The sequence below is a fragment of the Rhinolophus sinicus genome, linkage group LG01, assembly GCF_036562045.2.
Source record: "Rhinolophus sinicus isolate RSC01 linkage group LG01, ASM3656204v1, whole genome shotgun sequence".
NCBI classification, from domain to species: Eukaryota; Metazoa; Chordata; class Mammalia; order Chiroptera; family Rhinolophidae; genus Rhinolophus; species Rhinolophus sinicus.
Window position 1 is genome coordinate 142,816,928 of NC_133751.1, and position 25,969 is coordinate 142,842,896.

Genomic DNA, 25,969 nt, shown 5'->3' on the forward strand with positions numbered 1-25,969 from the left:
TTATTTAATATAACTTAGGAGAAACATACTCGATAGTCTTACCATCCCTTATTTCAGACTTTAGTAATTTTGCATTTATTGAATTTCGACAGTGTACTAATTGATTTAGGTTTTTTCAGCAGGTTCCTTCGGGGCCAAGCCTCTAAAGTCTTAGAATAGTTAAAAATTGTTAGCAGTAAAAGCACCATGTTTTTCAAAGTTTAATAAGAACAATTATTACATTTTTTCAGCCATTTATTAAATAAAAGTACTGGGGTAGGTGCTATGAAATATGCAGAGTTTAACCAAATGGAACATGTCTTCAAGAATCATACAGTTCAGTGGAGATATGATGTATACATGCCCAGTATATACATAAATAACTACATTACAAAATAGAAAGTGGTGGCTGCTATAAGAGAGATATCAAATAAACTAGTATGCATATAAATTATGTGGACTTGTGAAAATTGGGAAGAAGTAGGTGTCAAAAGGAAAGAGAAAGCTATTGCTTTTCCCAAAATAAGGATATGATAATTCAATGAGTTGGTTGATTGGAGCAGGATCAGATATAAAGGGGACTTCTAGATTTTAGTTTGAAAGTTAGGATAAAGACAGTTTTTAAAGGATGTCTAGTGCTGAGGAAAGGAATTTTTAACTTTGTTCTCCAGGAAATGGGGGACCAGTGAGGGTTTCTGGAAAAGTAAAGATCTGTTGATACTCAGCTGCCATATAGAAGGAGAATGCAATGCTGCTTATTATCTATGCAAGACAATAGCACTAAGACATTTTTATCTTTATTTAAATGAAGACTAAGATGTTACAGTTTGATTCATTAATTAAAACCACTTGAATTAGATGGTAACTAAATGGAATATTAAACCATTTAAATTGATTCCCTTGGCAGATTAATTGGTAGGGACAAGAAAGTTTTCCCCTTTGTAAAACTGAGTTTCGATGTTGTTTTATAAAGTAAGTACTCAGAATTTTAATTAGTTTTAAATAAGCTGAGGCAATTCATGAGCAAATATTTGAGTGCTGGATTTGTGTCAGAACTGAGGTTAGAAAAATAAAGAAGACATGTTCCTGTTTTCATGTTTAGAAGGGGAGAAAGGAACACAGAACCTATGAATGAAATGTCGGAGAGACAATATATGAAATAAGTAGAAAAAATGCAGTAAGACTATATCTGTATTTTGAGGGCAAGATCTAATTTTCAATTCCATAAAGACTGGAGTTGATTGAGTAGAGAGTTGGGCATAAAACTACTTACCAAATAGTCTACTTATAAAATGGGGATGGACAAATTTGATTTCTAACTACTGGAATTCATTGTCAGTAAGGCACATTGTTGCAGCAGAGAAAACTGGCTAAGATAGAATTTTTATTAGTTTTGTCCACTTTTGTACTCAACAGCTAAAACCATGCATGCCTCATACTATGTGCTCAACTACTAATTGTTGAATGAATGAAAGATGGATGCATGATCAACTTGACAGTTTTTGAATGTTCTCATGATTATAGAGTATCCAGTTTGGGTTGATGATTAAGAAACTTAAAATAACTCAGTTATCATGACAAAAGCTTTTATTGGTTTTGGTGTTATTGTTTACACACATAGTCCAAACCTTTTTATCCTTTATTGGCCCACATAATTTTTTTAATTTTCATTTTTTATTAGTTTTAGGTGTATAAAACAACATAATGATTAGGCATTTACACCCCTCACAAAGTGATAACCCCCTTCCCAGTCTGCTGCCCCTTTGACATTGTATATAGCTGTTACTATATCATTGACTATATTCTCTATGCTGTACTTTATATCCTGTGACCATATGTACAGAGGCTGCCAAAAAAATGTGTACACATTTTAAGAAAGAAAAAGAAAACTGTATTAAAATTATGCTGATGGTAACCACTTTGAGTAGTACCTCTTGTAATTGCAAAAGTCAAACATGACTTGTATTCATCTTTTGTTATCAGTATATATTGGGTGTTATGATTTTAATACAGTTTTTCCCTTTCTTAAAATGTGCATGTATTTCTTTTTGGCACCCGCTGTATATATACTTAATTGTAGTTGACATTCAGTATTATTCTACATCAGCTGCAGGTGTACAGTCCAATGGTCAATCTATGAAGTGATTGCCCTCAGTATGTCCAGTACCTACTGGAACCCTACATAATCTTTACAGTATTATTGATTATATTCCCCATACTGTATTTCACATCCCTATGACTGTTTTGTGACTACCAATTTGTATGGCCCATGTAATTTGATTTACAGCCCAAATTGGCAAATTTATAGATAAGCGCTATCTTTTCTCCTTCAGAATCTGCCTCATGTTGCGTTTGTATACTGTCTATGTGATGCAGAGGCAGATAAGGTCACTATATATCGACATGTGGTAATGCTATCATTGAAGAGAGCTCTGGTTGGAGCAGCCATATCATACGGGATGTGTGGAATGAATCAATACATACAGAACATGCAGAAACATTTATTAAAGTTAGGTTGAGGGGTTTTGAAAGGATGTACGTATGTGGTATATTTAATTCACCTGTATAAAGAGGATAGGGAAAATGGAGAGGATGGAAAAATGAATATATGAAAGTAATGTTGGAAAGTTTTAAAAATGAAAACACAAAAAGGAAAATTACCAAGAATAAGGTGATGCAATTATAGAAGAGAGCCCATAGTCCATAGGTAATGCTGTGTATGTGACTATAGCTTTGGGGATGATTGAAGGTAGTAGCTGGTTAAAAAACTATTATTTTAAAATAAATTTTATTGAGGTATAATATAGTGCTCCAATTTAAGTGTAAAGTTTATGAGTTTTTACACATGAATCCCATGTCACAATGATGATCCCCACCCCCAGTGCCCCACGGAAATGTTCCCTCATACCTCTATGCAGTCAGTTCTTCCACTCTAGCCTCAGACAACCACCCACTGGTCTGGTTTTGTGACTATTGGTTATTTTTGCCTATTATAGGAAATCGGGTGAATGGAAATGTAAACTATGAACTCTTGTTTCCAGCTACTTTTAATCACCATATGGACCTTGAGATTGAGTGTATCATTGGTTCAACTGCTGAGAAGTATTCTACTACATGTGTATATTATAATTTGTTTATTATTTCAACCTGTTGATGGACCTTACTGTTCTATCGATAGCTATTGTGAATAAAACTGCTACTTTCATACATAAATCTTTGCGTGGATATGTTTTCACAAGTCTTGAGTAAATATCAAGGAGTGGTAGTGCTAAGTCAAATGCTGAGAGTATTTTCATTTTGTAAGATACCACCCATCTATTTTCCCAAGTTGTTAGACTATTTGCTATTCCCATCAGCGAAGTAGGAGAGATCTAGTTATTCCACATTCTGGCCAACATTTCATAGCCAGCATTTTTAATTATAGCCATTTTAGTGAGTTTGTAATGATACCTCATTGTGGTTTTAATTTGCATGTCTTGATAACTACTAATATTGAACATCTTTTCTTTTTGGGGGGCCAATCTTCTCTTCTTTTATGAAAGGTATGTCAACATTTTTGTTACTTGTTTATTTATTTAATTACCTATTTTTTAATCGTTCATTTGTGGCTTGTTTTTAACATTTTTTAAAATGGTATCTTTCAAAGAGCAGAGGTTTTTAATTTTGTTTAAGTCCAATGTAACATTTTCTTCTTTGATCTTTTGGTGTCCTATTTAAAAATTCTTTGTCTTCGCCAAAGCCACGGAGACATTTTTGTTTGTTTTTTTAGTGTTAGCTTTTAAGATTTTTGTGTGTGGTATAAGGAGAGTCAAGGTTCCTTCCCCCCCAAAAAAAAAAAAAAAAAAATCCAGCTGTTCCAGAAACATTTGTTCCTTGAAGATTTTAGGAATAAGATGATATTTACATGTAGTATTTTTCAGTATGCACCTATAAATTTTTCTGTTGCTTATGTGAATGATTTGGTTATAAAGATTTGAGTTTACTTTCTGGAATTCACTGCATATTATTTGTAATCGATATAAAATTTTTTACATAACTTAAAAAGTACCTAAATATTACTAACCAAAATCTTTTTTAGATTTTTTGACTTGAAGACAAATAAAAAATCTAACATAATTTATTACAATTGAAAACAAAAATAGGGTAAGGGGGGAAGGGGAGTGGTTGATGAGGGTAAGGGGATAAAATATATGGTAATGGAAAGAGAACTCACACTGGGTGGTGAACACACAGTGTGATGTATAGATGATGTATTACAGAATTGTACACCTGAAGTCTATGTAACTTTGCTAACAATTGTCACCTCAATAAACTTTAATTAAAAAAAATGCTACTTACTTTCTTGATAATAAAATTAATAAAGATTTATTGTAGAAAAAAATTAAATACAAATAAAAATAAAGAAGAAAAATAACTTAGAATTCTACCTAGAAATTGGCATCATGCTAAATAAAATTTAATATTTTAATTTTTTCAATCAATATAGCAAGAACATTTTGTCCTGAGTGAAATAGTCTTTCAAAACATGGTTTTAATGGCTGCATAATATTCCATCATATATATGTACCAACAATTTCTATAATTTTCATTCATTTTTATGTAGATTGCTTCTAATTTTTACCACTAACTAATGTTATGCACATTTTTAGGAAATTATCTTTGAAAGTATTGCTGATTACATATATTCTTTGGCTAGATTCTTAGTTATGGGATTTGTTTTTTGAATGGCATACATACATTTAAAAGGCTTTTGATAGATATTCCTAATGACTTCTTGGAAAGCCTGTTAATCTTTTAATCTTATCACTAAATGAGAATACTTTGTCTTACCCCAATATTGATAATTTAATTTAAAATACGTTTCTAATTAGAGTACTTTTTAATCACACATTCTCTTTATTTTTAAAATAATTTTTACACTTTATTGTACTTACATTTAAATTTTACCGTTAAATGCTGAGTATAAGCAAACAGTTAACCAAGTTTACAATTTGGAAGTGCTGAAAAGGCTGGATGAAGAAGTTAGACGACCTCAACTTTTCACCAACAATTCATGGTTCTTGCATCACGACAATGTACCAGCTCACACGGCACTGTCTGTGAGGGAGTTTTTAGCCAGTAAACAAATGCCTGTATTGGAACACCCTCCCTACCTACCCGATCTGTCCCCCAATTACTTCTTTCTTTCCCTGATGATAAGGGAAATATTGAAAGGAAGACATTTTGATGACATTCAGGACATCAAGGGTAATACGATGATAGCGCTGATGGCCATGCCAGAAGAGGTCCAAAATTGCTTTGAAGGGTGGACTAGGTGCTGGTATGGGTGCATAACTTCCCAAGGGGAGTACTTCAAATGTGACCATAGTGATATTCAGCAATGAAGTATGTAGCACTTTTTCTAGGATGAGTTCATGAAATTAATTGTCCTCCCTCGTATGTCCAGATTTTTGAAATCTAAAGAAAAATAGGACTTTGGCTTTAAAAATGTGATATATTAGACATTGTAGAACTTATTAAGCAAATACAGAACCTATGTAGTGGTAAAATTCTCTTTCTGTACTACGATATATTTAGTGGTACAAGTAAACTCCATAGAGACAAGAAAATAAATATAAAACTTCAGGCTGCATTTGGGGGGAAATATCCTGTTCAGGACTGAACTGAGATGTCCTTGTAATCACAAATTCATTGAGTTTTTCTATTTTTAAATTTTGTTTCACCTTCGATGATTTGATTCATACATATTTTAGTTTAATAATGAGGATGGATTTTTAAAATCAATACTCACTATGACACATGGTATTTTTCTTCTCATTGATGATTTGTAATGTTAAAGTTAACATGTAGAAAATCTTTATAGAAGTTATTTATTTGATTCCATTAATTTGTCTTTTAAGTTATATTCCAGAGCTAAACTATTTTGATTATTAAATTTTTTATTAGCTTATGAAAGAAATACTTGACAGGTTTCAGACTGCTTTAGTCTAGAGAAGGAGAATATACAGAATATAGAGAAGAAGAATACACTCTTGGCTCTGGAACTTTCAGTGTGTCCCCTGAAACACTCTTATCTTGATGAGGCTTACTGCATACCTACCTACTCTTTTGTATGTAAATCATATGATTGTATTAAATATAAATGAATGGAAAATATTGTGCTATCCCTAAATCAAACCATTTTTCAAAATAGAATCTGGCTGTGGAAATGAACCTGAATATTAGTCTAAAAATTAGGTTGATATTACTGTAACCAGTGTCTTTTATATTTTTGTTTCATACTTTTTGGAATTACATTCCCATGTGTTTTATTGTAGTCCTGTCATACTGATTCTATTGGGTTGGTATAGTGAAGATAAAATAGTATAGTGGCAATAATACTGGTGCTGTGGTTGCAAGATCTAGATTTTATCACAGCGTTGGCCTTGAGTAAAAGTCTGGTCAGGACAGAATCTCATTTTCTCCATATCTTGAGGATTAAATAGTATACTAAAAAAATGCTTTAGGAATCATAAAAGGCTCTAGAAAAAGACATTAGTACACAAAATCCTAATTTACCTGATGCTAACAGTTCTAAAAACAAAACCTTATTTCTTAGTAAAAACACTTTAAAATATTGTTATTATTAAAAATCACTTAAATATAATTTGTGATTCTATCTTTGGAAAATTAATTATTTTTTTATTTACAGTAATGCAATCTTTGTTTTTAAAAATGTTTTTTCAATATAGAAAAACATAAGCAAGAGTATTTAAAAACCTGTAAGCCAACCATATTTAGGTTATTATAATTAAATTTTGGTTTATTCTTCCTATTTCTAATAGAGATCCTGCATTATTTCCTTATTTATATTCCGCTTTAATTCTCTGAATGTATACTTTAGGCATTTTACTGCATCATCAAATATTTCTTAAAACAATTTTACTGGCTGTACTTTATTCTCTGAGGTTGGTGCAAAAGTAAGTGCACTTTTTGCAATTATTTTTAACTGTTTAAGCCACAATCACTTTTGCACCAACCAAATATCTAATACATCATAATTGTTTAGACATTTTCCTCTGGCTTTTTAAAGGGAAAATAAAAATATTAAAAGTCTATTTATTAATTCCTCACTCATAACTGTCTTCATTATTTACAGCCATGTAGTGTTTTCTCTCCTTTTGTAATCTATGAGTTGTAATTCATTTTATTATGAATGTACCTATTTGGGGGAATGCCTAATTCTATTTATTATTTATCCTATGAGATATGAATTGAATCTCAAAAGATAGATTCTTGGAGGTAAGAAATGGTTCTTGAGGAAATTGGCTCTCTCGTAGAATTAGGTCTGTGTGCGTTGTTACCAACATCTTCGCCATCATTAGATCTACTGCTTATTATCCACTATATGCCAATCCTTACACTCAAAGCACAATGTGCTATATCATTTAGTCCCCAGACGTCTCTATGGAGAAGTTAAGAGAGAATTGTCTTGATAGAATTTTCTGTAGTCATTGTTTGAATTATCTCTCCTAAATACACACTTTTATTTAATTCACCAAAAATGTTTTTGTGAAGATCACTTACAGCCTCCATCTTGCTAAATCCAGGGGCCAGCTCTCAACTTTTATCTTACTTGACTATGCATCACATTTGGAACAGTTTATCATTTGTATCTCTTTGTGATAATTTCTTTTACTTGTCTTAGTGGCTGACACACTCTCCTGACTTGTTACCTAATTGACTGCTTCTCAATCTCCTTTGCCTGTTCTCTGTTTTCATTTCACCTCTTAATGTTGAGGTAGCCCCAGAAATGTGATTAGATTTATCTGTTCTTTACTAGACTCATTCTTTTAGTGATCTCATCCAATATGAGCTCATTGCTTTATATGCAATCTTAAAATTTTACAACTTCCAAATTTATATATTCACTTCACAGTTTTTACCTAGTTTTGAAACACTTATGACCAAGGCTTACTTGATATATTCTTTTGGATTCTAGGAGACATCTCATAATTACTATGTCCAAAACTGAGCTTCTAATGTTTCACCAAAAGCTTCCCTATGTGACGTCTTCTCTCTCTCAGTTTTTAGCAGCTCCTGTACTTCACTTGTGTAAACCAACAATCTTAGTCATTCTTAACTTTTCTCTTTCTCTCACATTCCGTATTAGTAGATCCTATGTTTTATTCCTTCAAAATATGTTCAGAATTCAAACACTTCTCACCAAGTCACTGTTCTCTCTGCTTCTGACTTTGCTCACCTATACCGTATTCTCAACAGACCAACCAAAGTGATTTTTTTTACTCATTTCAAATCATGCCATTCCTCTGCTCAAACCATTTTATTGGTTCTCTGTCACTCAAAGTTAAAGTCCTTAAATGGCGTAACGAGTTCTATACCACATCTGCTGACGTCACTGCCAACTTCAAATCCTGTTAATCTCCTCTGGTTAATGCTACTCCATTCATGCTGACTTTCTTGCTATTCTTGGAATATGCCAGGCGTCCTTTGACCTTAGGACCTTTGCATTTGCTGGGCCTTTGCTTCTGTCTGTAACGTTCTTTCTCCAGTGTTCTTCCTATTTATTTTTCCCCTCCCGCTGTTAATCATTGCCTCAATTGTAAGTGACAGAGAGTGGCCTCCATGGCCATAGTATTTGAACATATGAATTATTCACTGTCACTGCAATCCCTATTCTCCTTGGCTTTGTTTTTCTCCATTGCACTTTTTGCCACTTGGCATATATATTTTACTTGTTTAAATTATTTTCTCTTGTTTTCTCCCTTTCTGCTTGACAACAGTAATGCCAGTCTATTTAGTTTTCTGGTATATCTCCTGAGCCTCCAAGGGCCTGCCATATCAGATGTGTGATTGAGGGAAGGGATACTGAGTGAGTACTTGCTTAATGCTGTAATGATGGAAGGATCTGTGGAGAAAGTATTCAACTTTCATTCCCAAAATAATTTACCCCTGGAGAGAATCATTGCAAGAAATCTATATTGAATGTAAACAGTGTATAAACATGATCAATATGTAAAGAAGGCATGAAGTTTTCAAATATAGGTTTTCCATCATCTGAAAGCATCGATGCTTTTTCTTTTTTCACATACTTTTATAATATTAATTAGAATGTGTGCATTGTTATATGTGGTCATATATTTCATACAAATTGTTAGACGATTCTATAACCACTATCGTGGGTGAATAGTGTCTGAAAAAAAATTCATGTACCTCTGGACCCTCAAAATGTGACCTTATTTAGAAATAGGATCTTGGCAAATATAACTCATTAAGGGAGTTCATACTGAATTAGGGTGGACCTTTAATGCGGTGACTGGGTGTCTTTATAAGAGAAGGAGGAGACAGCAAAACCCTTATCGAAAGAGGAAGACTATGTGAAGATAGAGGCAGAGATTGGACATATGCTGCCACGAGCCAAGGATTGATTTCCAGAAGTTGGAAGAGGCCAGGAAAGATTCTTCCCTATAGCCTTTGGAGAGAGCAGGCCTGTTGAACCTGATTTTAAACTTCCAGCCTCCAGAACCGTGAGAGAATATGTTTCTACAATTTTTTAGCCACCAAGTTTGCGGTAGTTTGTTATGGCAGCTTTAGCAAACAAGTACAAGCAGAATTATTTATTTATTTATTTATTTATTTATTTATTTATTTATTTAATGATCCAGTCATAAATATAGGACAACTGAAAACATGGCTGTCCCAAATCACAAAGTAATTCAGTCAGGCTACTGCAGTCTTTACCCCTTGTTCAAGATGCTGCCACAAATACTTCTCCATCTTTCTAACTTTAATATCAGGATAAACATAAAATAATTTTGAGTTCTATGAAGATATAAATACATATCTTAGAAAGTCACCTATACTAGAAAAAAGAACCTCAAGAAATATTGACAATATATAAAGTTTTACCAACTTAGATAAGCAGGTTTCTACAATGATTGTTCTATTTCATAAGTTGAAGTTCTCGTTTCTCATGACAAAAGGAGCTTCAAATGAACTGGAAGCTATGCTGTAATATATTTGTGTAACTGTAGTAAAATTTACTAATATGGGTTATTTAATATAATCTATAAAGTGGCCTCATTGATAGAATTCATCTTATATAACATCTTGGAATTGGTATCTATATGACAAAGCAAATGAAAAAATGATGTAAAGATAGCAATTGAGTTTTAGAGTTGGTAACAGTCTTAGAAATAATAGCCTATTTTCAGATTTCTCAAAATTCTCAATGACCTAGAATATGTTTTCCGAATAAACTCTAATGTAAATAAAATTTATCAAGCAATGAAGTATACAACTCTTTTGTGTAATGAGGAATAAGTGGTCCATAGCATGTGCGCGCGCGCACACACACACACACACACACACACACACACACATTTTTTCCTAACAAGGAAATGGCGATCTAAGGGTATTGTATCAATTATCAAAGTTAGACAAATAGTAGAGGCCAAACTAAGCCTACTGAGAGCGTTGAGGATTCTGACCTAGTGTCCTATTTAGAAATTATGGTGACTCTGAAAGGACCTATACAATTTGCAACCCTGCCTTTCCTGAAATGCATCACTCTTGTATCTATAATACCCAATGTCATTAAGCATTACTGATGTTTACCAAGAATTACCCAAAATCCCTTAGCATACTATTTTAGATATACTTCGGTGAATATATTTTATAACTCTACTAATAATTCACTGAAGATTTCTGCAATTCCAAGCTTAAGGGAGTCCTTTTCTCCTCTCACCTTGAATAGTACCTTATCTATTCTTCCATTATAACCTCTTTATTTTCAGGCTGCTTATGTACAGTTTATTGTTTTTTTGTTGCTATTCTTACTAAGGGCACTGTGTTTTCAGGACTTAAGATCCATCTGTGACTCAGGAGATCAACTACAAGAGTATCTTTTATAGATCAGGCACAGAACCGACATTTGGTGACTGAATAAACTTCAGTCTAGTTTGGAAATCCTGTTCTACTTTTACTTTATAATGTTTTTTTGAAGATCTTTAAACTGTGTATGCTATTCACATGCCCACAAAGTGGAATGAAGTGAGCATGACCGTACATAGACGGTCTTGTCTTATGACTTGATATAAAATGTCTGGTAGAGTCTGTTGATGACTGCTATGAACATTGCATGCCCTCAATAAATATTTGTTGAATGAACATTTGTAATTGGTCTGCATCTCAAAGCTGAAGAATAATTTGTTGTTACAAATGATATATACACTTTTACTTTGACTGGTTCCTGAAATTAACTTGACATTGTGCTTTTTATATTTGAACTATCTGGCTGCCTTGATGTTCTTCTTCTTCCAATCTGTTCTCCACACTGCTGGCAGATAAATCTTCCTGAAACACTACTTTGATGATTTTACTTGTCTGCTCAGTGTCCTTCAATAACTTCCAACTAATGGCAGCTCAAAGTCGTAACTCTTTACAATGGCACTTGAGGCTATGTACAGTCTGAACACAGCACACATCACATTTCTAGTCTTAGCTTAGGAAGTGCTTTACTAAATAGTTAGTGTATAGTCGTTAACACCTGGACTGTAGTGTGAAACAGATCTGCATTTTAACCTGAAGTCTGTCATTTCATAGAGGTGTCACTTTGTACAATTCATTTGCCACTAGGAGCTTCAGTTTCTTCACCTCGAGTATAGGAACAATGACCACATCCACTTTCATTCCTTTCTTCAGTAAATATCTATTAAGTGCCTGCTATACAGGGAGCATTTCTCAAGATGCTAGGCTGTATCAGTAAACACAATAGACAAAGCTATTGTGAAGCTTGCATGCCAATTGGGAGGATAGACAATAAATAAAATAAATGAATAAACAACTTAGAAATTGTTAGAAATTGTGAGTGCTACGAAAAAAAATATGGGTAAGGAGTATGGAGACTTGGGAAGAGGTGGCAGTGAAGAGGAAGGATGGAAATCAGTCTTGGAACAACTTTCTTCCAGACTTTCCTCCAACAACTATGCTTTCCAGAAATCATAGCTACCAGGAGAAGTCAGATTTTAGAGATACAACTGATTCAAGCTTTCTGTTACTTCTTGTACTGTTAGAGGGTCCTAGGGAATTGGAGTTATGTGCAAGCAAAAGAAGTTGGTTTGGATAGTTTAATCTTCCTAGATCTCTATCATTGAAAATAGTCTAGCTGAAGGAATGGAATTATTTTTTTTCCTTACGTGATGAGTGAGAAAGTTTCGTAATTCTTGATTAGTGTATTATATATGTATCACCATTAGAAAGAACATATTTTATACTATTCTCTGCTTTGTATATGGCTATCTTTGTTGCTTTTTTATTTTTGTGTATAAATACACAATTTAGGTGAGAAAAAATAAGAAGAATTTGAGCAAACTATTTATTCTGAATCTTAGTTTAAGGCAATATACATCTTGATGACGTTATTAGTATTCCCCTAATAATAACCTCCTCGTGGCTTCCTTCAACAATAGGCTAAAACCCAAATTCTTACTGTGCCTTCAAGTCTGTGGATCATTGGTTCTTAACGCTGTATGCAACTGACTCTGGGTTGTGAACACACAATGTGATATATAGCTGATGTATTACAGAATTGTACACCTGAAACCTATGTAACTTTACTAACCAATGTCACCCTAATAAACTGTAATTAAAAAAGAAAAGAACGAAAAAAAAGAAAGAGAAATTTAAAAACAAACAAACAAACAAACAAACAAAAAACCCAGATTCCCCTGGAGGCTTAAAAATGAATGCTTCTGTCTGAACAGCAGGTTCCCTTCCCTCTTCTGATATAAATGACCTCTGCTAAGCCCTAGGCATTGGTGCTTTGTAGAATTCCTCAGTTGTTTTAGTGTGCAACCTTGCCTGAGAAACATTGATTTATTGATCTAGCCCCCACCTTTCTCTTCAACCTCATCTTCTACCATTCTCTCCATAACTTACCTTTCATTCCTCCAAATTGCAAGTTATATTCATCTCAGGGCCTCTGCATTTTCTATTTTACTCAAAATACTTTTCCCTGGATTATCCATGTAACACTTCAACAAATATTTATTGATTACCTCTTCTCCCTACTGTGGATAAAACCGAAAAAAAAAAAAAATCCCTTTTAGCTGGGCTACCTCTTTCTCGTCATTAAATAATTCAGTTTAAATATCAGATCCTGACATACCTTCCCTGACCATTTCAGCTGAAATAGCCATTTCTAAACTGTTCTTTATCCCCTTACCCTATTTTAATTTCATAGCCCTTATTATATTTTTTGAATTTGTCTTATCTACTTATGTGTTATTGTGTTTCCCACCTATGGAACATATGTCCTATGAAGATGAAAATTTTGTTTCATTCAACATTTCATCCTCAGTGCCTAGAAGAGTATTGGCTATATTCTATAGTATCGGGATATAGTGTTAGAACATAGCAGGTACCCAGTAATTAATCAATTAATTAATCAATCTACTATATAATGTATCTAAACATGGGCTCTATAGTTCCTAACCTGAATCTTGTTTACCAAATGATCATGAACCATTTTCAAATTTTGTATTCTCTGTAAAGAAATCCTCCAAAATTAATAGGTTTCAAGCAGCATAAAACTTGGATGTCTCCTATAGCTAAACTAATTTCTCCCAAGTTAATCAGGTATTAATTTATCAGAATAATATTCGTATTACTTTAATTAAACTAGCAAAATAATTCTACTCTGAAGAACAGGCTGTGTTGGAATCATGTGAGTTAAGTGAATAAAACATTTGGAACCAATAAATGTTTGAGGTAATAGCTCATTTTGAAAAACAAGAGGAGTTCATTTCAGCTTTTATTATAAAAATTTTTTTTTCTGTCAATCTGCTGTGTTGGGCTATTTAAAATAAGTACATAGTAAATATGTTTAATTCCATGCTATTAAGTAATTAATTGCAGCAGATTGATGTTTGCATATTTTTAGAACTTTTTTGGTGAAAAATAAATAACATGGAAATACATGAATTGGCAATCTTCAATGCTTGAATTAAAGTGGCGTGAAATTAGACTTTAAAAAATTATTGATGCGAATGTATGTTTATTATAAATTAGAGCTTTAGTTAGAATAAAGTATTGAAATAATTTTATCTACAGCACTTTTTTTAGTGGCATGAATCCTGCCTTCTCCAAGGATAGAGAGCATGGCAGTCTTAACTAAATTGATAAATCATTTATCTTTAAGTTATTTTAAATATTGCACTTGTCAATTTAAAGGAATACTTTTCTGTGAGAAAGCCTTTAAAACTAATATTGTACTTGAAATAAAATCCCAGAGTACTAAGCCGTTATTCAAGGCCCTGCGTAATTTGATTTAAATATTCCTTTCCATCTATTGTTTCTCCAGGGAAAGAGTGCTACTGACTATTCTTCAAAATATGTATGATTCTTTCCTGCCTTGTAGATTTTCCATTTATATGTGGGGACTCACATTGCTACTCAAAGTGTGGTCTTTAAACCTGTAATCTCAATATCACCTGAGAGCATTTTATAAAAATGAAGAATTTTAGGTCTCACCCAAACCAACTGAATCAGAATATGTGTATTAACAAGATTCCCAGGTTATTTATATGCACATTCAAATTGTAGATGTAAGGTCCAGTTTTTTAACTTACAACTTTTCTTCATGATTACACTCAAACCCTCTCTATTGATGTCTTCCAGTATCCTCAAGAGAAATAAGATGTCTCAAACCTGGGAATTATCATTTTTTTAATAGTGCCATTAATTACTGTTATTTGTGTACAGCCTTTCTCCTTGGATATACTATTCATGCCTAAATCATCCCCTAGCTAAATGGATTTCATAGATTTTCTAAAAATGTTGTGTCAGTACCTGTAACCTAACCATGTTTCTTGGGACACTACACATGGAGTACTGAATTTAATGCAAACTAGATTACTCTAAGGTCAGAAGACAGAGTATTGTCTCCAAACTCCCTAAGCTGTTGCTTAATCGCTGGCATGTTGCTTTTCAGCATCAGAAATTTTCCATCTTCTCCCTGCATGATGAAGACGATAGTGAGAGGACCAAATGCTGAGGAAGCTCTCTACACTTACCCTGGCTGAGACCCTGTAGAGTTATGTTTGAATCATCTCTACTTGCAGTGAAGCAGCCCGGGTGTGAATTCTTTTTTTGCCACCTTGCTTTGTGTGGTCTTTGGCTGTCTAATTCTTAGTTTCCTCATCTGTTAAGTAGGGATAATTACAATACAGTAATATACTACGTACTTCATAGTGGTATTATTAGGATTAAATTATATCTGCAGAAAAATTTGCATAGCAATTAAAATATAATAAACACTCTGAAATGACTGTTATTGATATTATTTAAAGGTAGATGATTTCAGCATAGCTATGCAAGGAAATCTCATACAAAATTAAAAAAAAAAATAAAATAAGTTATTTAATTTATATTTACCTTAAAGAATAACCCAAAACCAATGATTTTGAACTTTAAATATTAATAGTTTCATGAATGTTGACAGTAATTTAGCTAGCCACACTTATTTAAATAATATGACAAGTTCCTGAGGGGCAGAGGATCAAAAATTAATGTGGCAAAGGCTTCCTTGCTTTTGAACAGATCGATATCTATAAGTGAACCAGAGGCACTTACAAGTAAATACCCAGGAATGAATTAAAAAAAAAAAAAAAAATCACTGTTGTTTGATGGAGTTAGGGATCTGAGAGTATGGTCTCTGCCCAAACTTAGCAACCTTAATACACATTCCTCTTCTGCCATCCTCTCTTTCTGTAATGCTTGTCAATTTCAATAGTATTCTTATGCCTAGATGCTTAGAAGGATGTTGAAGAGTCGAACTCTTTTATCAGTAATACGTTTGAAAATACAAATGCAAATCATAATAATTTTATGTAGAATTTTTGTACATCACATCATATGAACAAGTAAAACATTTTTCCAGACATATGATTCCAGACATTCTTCAATCTCATTAAAGATATAATGAAGCTGAAAAAAAAGAGAGAACAATTTCAGAATCCAAAATGAAGCTTGTGGGAATGTAAATTGGCACAGCCACTGTGGAAAACAGTATGGAGTTTCCTCAAAAAATTAAGAATAGAACTACCACGTGACCCAACAATTTCTCTCCTGGGTATCTATCCAAAAAATCTGAAAATATTTATTTGTAAAGATATATGTACTCTGAGGTTCATTGCATCATTATTTACAGTGGCTAAGATATGGAAATGATCAAAGTGTCCTTCGATAGATGATTGGATAAAGAAGATGTGGGATATATACACAATAGTATATTAGTCGGCCATAAGAAAAAATGAAATACTGCCATTTGTTACAGCATGGGTGGCTCTTAAGATTATTATGCTAAGCGAAATAAGTCCAATAGAAAAGATCGAGAACCATATGACTTTACTCATATGTGGGATATAAAACTGAGAGCAGCAAAGGAACAAGGCAAACAACAAAAAAAAACAAAACTCATAGGCACAGACAATAGTTTAGTGGTTACCAGAGGATAAGGGGGGGGGGGCGAGGGGATGGTAGATGAAGATAAAAGAGGCTCAAATATATAGTGATGGAAGGAGAATTGCCTCTGGGTGGTGAGCACACAATGTGTTATACAGATGATGTGTCATAGAATTGTGCACTTGAAACCTATATAATTTTACTAACCATTGTCACCCCAATAGATTTAATTTTTTTAAAAAATGAAGCTGATCGGCTTCTTAAAAAGAGACTGAAAGAATTTAAAGTTTTAAATCGGGTCAAGTCTATGAAAATCAAATGAAAGATAGGTCATACACTTCCCCATATCCCAGATTATCATTTACTAATTCAACTGATAGAGACTCCTGGAGCTCTGTTTTGTGCAAGACGTTGCGCTAGGTGCTGGGATGTGAAGGTGAGCCACAGCATCCAGCTAATAGGGAACATAAACTTTAAAGAAAGAATTGCACGTTGATTTACAATTGTGATAAATGCTTTTAATCCAGAATATGACAGCATGTAGATGGATGACTTGCTGTTATCTGGGTCAAGGCCCTGGGGCAAGGAGGAACTGACAGATTTGAAGGACTGAGGAGGACAGAAAACAAAGAAGCTAGTGGTATGGTCAAATCATTCTAGACTCCATTAAGAGTTTTGCATTTAGTTCTAAAAGCAGTGGAAACCACTGAAGGGTGGTAAGCAAGGAATCCCTAAGGTCCTAACTAACTGCTGTGTGAAAAAAAAAAAAAAAGATTAGAAAACCAGAAAAGCGGGTGGGACGGAAGTCAGGTAGGGAAAATATTGCAGTAGCTTGGAAGAAAATATAATCGTAGCTTCAATCAGTTTAGTGGCGGTAGAGATGACGAATAGGAAGAGTAAATGAATTTGAGAAACTAAGATTTAGGAAGAGTAATAGGCACCGCTGAAGAGATGGTTGGGGATTGTTTGGGGATGAGTAGGAGGCAGTTGGTCAAGATGATTCAGGTTTTCTGCTTGAGCTATTGTATGGGTGATAGTGATCTTTGCTAAGAAAATGACGTTCATCTTGGATAAGCTGCATTTGAGCTTCCCTTGAGAGATTCGTGTAAGAGTGATGAGTGAGAAGTTGGATATACGTTTCTGAAGCTTAGAGAACTAAGAGGCAGCTTTCAAATTTGAAAAGTACCATTTTAAGGTAAGTGAAAGGAAATGCTTCTGTATTCATGTGAACATAGGAAACTGGTCATCTTATTTTCTTCAATGGGAGGAGTAAAGAGATATAGGCTTCCAGTGGTTTGCAAGCTTTGTTTCTCAGACCTCTAAGGTATCATAAATGTGCCTCTGAGTGTCACGTGTGCTGAGGAGGTGTCTGGGAGAAGGAGGCTAGGCCCTGAACCTCCTTTTCTGGGAAAGGGGCTCTGCTTTTATCTACTATATACATTGCAATTTCAAATGATATTTTACTTTTAAAATGATTCATTTTATAATTAAGAAATGTCTACATCTGTGGAGGAAAACTGTCTGAAATATTATTAAAGAGTAGTGAGGGATCGCATTGCACATCCGTAACATATAAGGATGAGGTTATGAAAGGCAACAATTCATACTTATCTCTGTAATCATTTATTTGAAGACTAAATATTGGATTGGAATAACTGTTTGTTCGGTATCATGCAAAATTATTTTCATCCTTGTGGTATTTTTGAAGGATAAATTTCAGAAACCATAGGACAAAAGTTGCTTCAAATTGCAGTTTCGTATTGTGAGCTGAGATCAGCAATTCACTGAACCAGATTATCTCCTTTTAGCTAGGAGACTTTTTTCCAGTTGCATAAAACACAGACCAGTGGCCCATATTCAGCATTCCTTACTTTGTGATGGAATAACCTGAGATATATTTTGTCTCGCTAGTTACTTTTTCTATAGTCTAATTAATTTATATTTTATCATGCCTCTTTTGCAATGTCATTTGCAAAATCAATGATTAGTCTTGGCTTTTTCTTGCTATGAAGGACAAATAATTACCATCCAGAGAATGCCCTTCTACTACAGAAACTGAAAAGGTATAATTCCAGCTTTCTCATGCTCTTTTTAGCTGACACTCAACTCTAACAAATGTGTGCTGGGAGAAATTGACATTTTTTTCTCTCATGTTTCATTGCAATCCACATGAACAAACACAGTTTTAACATTGATTATTTTAGTCCAGTGAAATGTTAGGAATCAATGTGACAGGCTCAGGGAGTAGTTATACTGTAGAATTAAACTTTATGATTCATTTGCAGGGATGAAACCGTACTTGGCTCATCTTAGTAAGTAAATACTGCTAAGTTTATTGAAATATGTATTGATCTGTTTTCAGTGGAAGGATTAAATGAATTTCAAAATGTGGAGGTTATAAATGTATGCAAAGTATTTTCTACTGTGATACAAATCCTGGGTGTGTCACTTCACAAGTCTGTAAATACCTTGCTGATAACTGCAAATTCTGTCATAAATTGTAACCATCATCTATCACCAAGTTTGAATATTGAAGTGAGTATTCCTAAGGACATATAATGACAGGGAAGACTAGTTTCTTCACAGCATCTGTCAGCATAGATAGCTACCTCATTTTATAGGTGAGAAGCTTAACTATCCTTTGTAGGTAATATAGGGCCTAGTCTAAGATCCACTATTTCCTTTAACTAGTGGCATGAAGAAGCTATAACTTCTTACTTGACTTTCATGTTAAATGGTTTTAACCAAGCTTCATGTTTCATCTCATTTTTCAAACATGATCACATAAATGTAACTATATATAAAAAAATCCCTGATGACAGTAGTTTTTAATCTGCCTAGGGGTAAAAAAAAAAAAAAAAGGTACGTATTCAATAAAAAAACTTTTGCTATTTTCTGTACCAGGGTCCTGGGAATATTTGAGAGACTGGGTATATTTAAGATGCTGAGAATTTTTGTTAGCATTTGAAGAGGAAAAATAAGAAGAGTAAATTTACTTAATTTATTGAAAGAAGAACTATTTATATCTGGAAATAATTTAGGTGAAAATAAGATACATATTATAAAGTTACTTTGTCAGTAACATGAAAAGCAATCTTGGTATAAATTTGTTCTATTTATAAACTGACTATTCTTTTCTTGTAGGTAGAGAGCAAAATTTGTTATCAATAGTATGTAGTAAAATTTGCTATAGTTTCTCCATTTTCTACTAATTTTTTAAAAATAAATTTAAATGTTCCTTTAATCTTTACCAATTCTGAACTTCCAAAGAAATATCATACAGGTTATTATAGTAGCTTAGAAAAATATAATTATTTATGGCATTGAAATGTTATCGCCAATTTATGTAATTTTTATAAGAAATTGCTTTTCTGTATTTTCCTTTTAAAAAGTATATCACTAATTTCTATCTAAAAGTTAAGTGTTAATCAGGTTATCACTAATATTTATTGGTAAACTCTGTAAGTATTGGACACTATGACTTAAATTATGCTTTTAAAATAATACAATTTAATTCCCTTCCACTTCTTTCCTCCATTTAATTTTTGGGTTGGCTAAGGTTATTTGTTAAAGTCAGTCAGTGACCATACACTGAAGTGTTCAATGGATGGATGGTTTTTGTTCATAGTAATGCCATATTTAGGCTTTAAACATTCTCTTAAACTGATTTCCAAATATAACAATCTAAAATGAGATTCATTTGCATAATAAAATAAGAAAGAATTTGAATGTAATTTATTTCATTTCAACCCTTCATGTCCTTGGTATTCTGTTTTAATTTTTAACACCCATTTAACATGTGGCAGTGTGTATGGTCTGAATACAATGTGTTCTTTGTAGTGTGACTTATTGGCAATTTCAAGAAAGGTGTTGTCACTTACCTTGTTCTTTTCAGAGAAAATATTATGCTTTTTCCCAAAGGAAAAGAAAGATAATGTGAGACTAAAACAGGTAAATGCTTAATGGTATCACAGAACTGCAATAAATCTTACTGGTTAGCTTAAGGAAATATCTATTATATTTGATTATACCTGTCATCTTTAATTTTAAAGTTTTATTTTTTACAATAAAATGCTTCATACAGGAAATCCATTGAATGCTAATTTTTTATTTATAAGAGGTATAGCTTTAAAAGTTTAATGAAATACCTACTTCTTAACTGTATTGTAGTCAGGGGTGATTTCCAGTAGGATGCTTTCTTTGAGTTCCTGTGTCTTCCGATTTGTGTGGAATTTGAAATTAAAAAAAAAAATAGGCTAGGTTTATGGAAACCTTTCATTATTTTTGTAACTGACTACTTAGATCGTCAGCAATAGTTAACATACAGAACACAATCACCGTGTGCAGTTTAGTCCTAGATACTTGGAAGTAATTTGGAGGCTAGAATAGTGAAGGCTACGAAGACATATACTAATGGCACCCAGTGAAGTCAATATTCACATATAGCTGAAAAGTAAAATTTAGAGAAACAAGGTTTCTATTGCCTTTACTATTACTTAAGTCGTATTATTTGAATTATCTAAATTCCAATTTTTTGGTTTCCATGTGACATATCACAACCTTTTAAAAGCCAAATAGTGAATTATCTACTATTGTTTTTTCTTGAATCATCTTTACAGACAAATAATTTGTAAACAGTAATATTCACCAATTTTAAGTGTGCATTGTTGTGCATTTTGACAAATGTATGCAGTTGTCTAATCACCAATGTGATTCTCTCCACTCACCTCCACCCCTGGAAATAACATTATTTTTGTAACAGTAACAGTAAGTTTTTGTCCATCATCACTGATGATTCTGTTGACATTTTTTTCTCTTTATTTCATTTTGGATAGTTTTCATCGCTAGTAAGTTCACTGATCTTATCATCTGCAGTATCAAATCTACTGGTAATTCTGTCCTGTTCATTATTAATTCTTTTTACATATTTTCCAATTCTATAAAGACTTCTGTAATAAATGCATGCTTTTTAAATGACTTTTCGGATCAAATCCTGTTTCATTTTTGAACTTGGGGTCTGTCAGCTGTAATATGGAAAAATAATTATATATTCGTCATAAGATTAAATGTAATTATCCATGTGTAACCCTTAACACTAAATAGTAAACTCTCAATTACTATTAGCTTTTATTTTTATTATTACTTAGTATTCATGACTTATTAAATGCCAATTCTCAGATAACTAAATATGCTCATTATTTTTAGTTCTCAGCTAAGAGCATCACTTTCCTAAGAAAAGGTGTATTGCTTCCTCATTAATTCCTTTTCCCTCCAAAGTAAGTTCAAATGCTCATTTTTCTGAAGTTCTTTTGACAGCATCTTGCCCAGACTCCCTGCTTCACCCTGTGCATACCACCCACCTTGTTCATTGGCAGTTGAGTTGTGTAAAGAATCCCTTGCGAGTGTACTAGGTATTCCTCTTTTACATCAGTTTTTAGATTAGCTTTAATTTATTTCTGAATACCTTTCCTTTGGACCAGAAGCTCCTGGTGGAAGTGGGTTTTCATCTTATTTGTCATTGTTTCAGCACCAAACACAGTATCTGACATAAGAATTACTTAATATTGAAGGGTGATATACAAAAAATAAAAATAAACTCTAGAAAAAGAAATTAACTTTCACATATGTCATTTTCATTTCAGCAGGTTTCATGGATGATATCAGCATCACACGTTAGTGGCCTTGCTTCTTACCTGTCTTGGCAAGCTGTAGAATATGAAGAGCTTACCCCAATAACTGCTTGACATCACATGAAAACATATCCTGACTAAATGTCTGTAGAAGACTTCCAGGCCTGTTTGCCTGATGCATTTCCCTGTTTCATTATTTATTAGAATGCTTTTTAGGAAGCTGGATTTGGTGATGGCTTGCAATGCTGAATTTTTATTGGAAATCTTTGGCTGTATTTAATTTCCTTGGGGTAAGTTGTTATGTGATCTCAGCACAGTATCCAGGTCAGAACCCTTTTGTACTTTTGTGGTAGTTCTCACACTGGCCCTCGGCCAGATTATTTTGTGATGTATGAGTAATGTGAAATTGCTGGATAGCATTTCCAGTGATGAGGTACTGAGACACTAAGCAGGAACCCCTGGGAGCGAGCTTTCTCCTACTATTTGATTCTGACAATAAAAAGACAACTATATCTCTGTGATTTTGCCTCTTTCCAAATTATTACCTTATATTTACTTTTTATAGTAAATGGTTGGCTTCCAAATAGCAAATGCTACATTCATTAATGTGAAGGTTGGCTTGTTCGGGAAGCATATCAATTAGAAATTATAATATTTTCTTTTTGACTTTGGACTTCCAAATCGGAGGAAAACCATGCCATATTAAAAAATAAGTGTTGCTTATTAAAACAAAAGAGAAAGATTGTCACTGTTACAAATGAGATGTTCCAGTTTTACTTAGATGTAATGTATACTAATCAAAAAATACTAAGATTACATCAATATATTTGATTATATAACAAACATAATCCTTATAATACCTGGATTTGGTAATACACATTTGAAAATCACTAATATGAAGACATACTCTTAGCATCCCAATTTGAATTTATGGACATGCACAATAGTAAAATTGTATTGACATTAATTTTTAACCTCTCCACCCCTAAAACCTTTTATCTCAGGTTTATCCCAATCACTTGTGACTAGATTTTCATGTCAGAATAGAAGACTCCATGTTCTTTTTTACTGTTTTAAAAAGTAAAATACCCTGTAATTGTGGAAGCCTCTAAAAACAGCTTAGCATGCCCAAGGAATTAAGGCCATATTGGGTTTAACCAAGTGAAGGGAGGGGAGAATTATGAGATAACTATCTCTCATAACTAGGAAAGTTAGGAGAGAGGCAGCTAATGCAGAGTCTTCTAGGTTCTGGTAAAACTTTAACTTTTATCTGAAATGCAGTGGGAAGTCACTGAAAAATATTAACAATAGAAGCGGGGCATCGGAGAGAAATGACACAATTAGATTTACACTAATAAAGTTGTGGATATTGTTTGGCAATTAGTTGGAGGGAAATGAGAAAAGTATGAGGACCAATAACTTGTCTATTGCAGTAGTCCAAGGTAAGAGAGGAAAGTGATTTGAACTTAGGAGGAGGAAATGGAGATGGCAAGAAATGTATGGGGTTGATATACATTTATACATAGAATGAACATGTCTTAATATTAGATTGGATCTGAAAGATAAAGGAGTGGGAAAAATCAGGATGGGATTCAGATTTCAGACCTAAGCAGTGTGTAAATGTTGAGGTCATTTAAATAAAATTGGACAAGCCTGTGGTAAAAGGAATTGTTTGGGAATAAAAGGAAAGAGTGTTTTTATGAAACCAGAGTTTGGTGTTGGTTATTAGATTTGAGAGACTCATAATTCATCTGAGTGGAGTTATTCGGTAAATGGTTGAAAATTTAGTCTGGGTTTAGGGAAGAGGAAATTTGCTGCCTCTACCTTGGAAACAAAACAAATACTTAGCCAGAAAACTGTACCCGCCTAGGCACTAAAGGGGATAAATATTATTAGACATAACCTATGTGTTGAATGATCTCACATTTTACTTTGAGAGATTAAATGTGTACGAGGTGTGACAATTAAGTTCACGAACGTGTTTCAATGATGTTGCTAAGCTTTTTTGATATCAGAGGGAATATTCATTATGAATTTGTACCAACTGTGCAAACAGTTAACCAAGTTTACTATTTGGAAGTGCTGAAGGCTGCGTGAAAACATTAGAAACCTACCTGAACTTTTCTCCAACAATTCATAGCTTTTGCATCACGACAATGCACCACCTCCCACGGCACTGCCTGTGAGGGAGTTTTTAGCTAGTAAACAAATAACTATATTGGAACACCCTCCCTACTCACCTGATCTGATCCCCTTTCTTTACCTGGAGATAAAGGAAATATTGAAAGGAAGACGTTTTGATGACATTCAAGGATATCAAGGGTAATACGACAACAACTCTGATGGCCATTACAGAAAAAGAGTTCCAAAATTGCTTTGAAGGGTGGACTGAGCACTGGCATAGCTTCCCAAGGGGAGTACTTCGAAGGTGACCATAGTGATACTCAGCAATGAAGTATGTAGCACTTTTTCTAGAATGAGTTCAGGAACATTGTTGTCATGTTTAAATGGTCCCAGGATAGAGCCTATTGTGCTTATTGTAAGGAATTTGGGCATTTTAATTTATGCCAGAGCAAGACATAGGGATTATATTAGTGTAAGTTACCTTTGGAGGAATTATGCTACAAAAGTAGGTGCTGATAGATGACCTCAAAGATGTGGTCTCATAGTCAATCATAGGAATAGGATTTGACCCTTTCTTTTCTGTGCATAATACTAGATGGAATGGAACTCACCCCGAGTTTGGAGATAATTGACTTCTAGCCAGCAGTAGTATATTCTTTGCAGAGCACAATGTTCTGGACTCGTGTAGTATGTTTCTGATCAACTCTGTTGCATATTTTGCAACAGAACTAAATGGAAAGGAGTGGTCAAATACATAAAGCTGTAATATTAAGGGCTCCATGGCAATCCATAAAGTGAGTATTAAGGTCCTTAAGAACATGGTGGAAAGGAACACATGAACTAGGAATTAAAAATAAGGGCAATAAATCACTGGCAGTGATGTGTGAGTCGGCTGACATCATGTGGTTGTGGGAAGCAAGGGCATTGATGGCCCGCATGAGTAATATGTGCCCACTCCCACCCTTGAGGAAAATTTAAATAAATACATAATGATAGCATGGTGAGGACCTAAAGGCCTAATATGTAGTAAATGATACATTTTTTTAAATCTTTGAATTCCTTATTTATTAATGTTTTACTGAACTCAGGTGACTAGCTGAAATGAGAAGGATGATTTATGCATAAATCAGGAGATATATTGAGTCAAAAGAAAGGTTTTTCATTCAGTGTATTTACTACCAGAGATGATAGTAAAAAGGGATGATTCCCTCTTCCTATGAGAGCCATCTTGTTGGGACAATTTATGTCAAATTTGGTTACTCCTGGCCATGCCACATGCTTGCAATAATAAATAGGGTTCAATTATGGAGTAAAACTTAGATGCTATTGTTAAAATAACCAGTGCATCCAGAATTCATGAATCCTCTCCTAATGATGCTTTCCAGGAATTTTCTAAGGAATTAATGCATAATGATTCAAAATAAGACAAAGTAATATTTTATGAGGGTGGATTTGGTCATGCTGAAAACTGCAGTATCTGACTTTTTTAGCCTCAACATTCTAGAATCAAAGAACAGAGGTAGGGCTACATTATATATTTCAAGCTCTAAGTAAACCTAAGTTTCAAATCATACCCCTCTATTGCTTGAAAAGGCCACATCCTTTAGGGCCAAAAGGAAAAAATATAGAGAGTGGAGAGTGCTGAGTTGGACTGATTATTTATATGCCTTCCTCTAAGGCACTGATCATTAAATACATGTGGTCCAATTGTGAAGATAAAAGCCAACCTATTTAATTTTTCATCATGGGGGTAGTGTGCAAGGAAGCATGGA

The 25,969-nt window shown here is 33.6% G+C and overlaps 1 protein-coding gene across 6 annotated transcripts in view; it reads left to right on the plus strand.

The window, feature by feature from the left end:
* Positions 1 to 25,969, plus strand: part of GALNT13 (polypeptide N-acetylgalactosaminyltransferase 13) — a 459,656-nt gene that overhangs the window by 67,893 nt on the left and 365,794 nt on the right. The gene's annotated exons all lie outside the window — the stretch shown is intronic.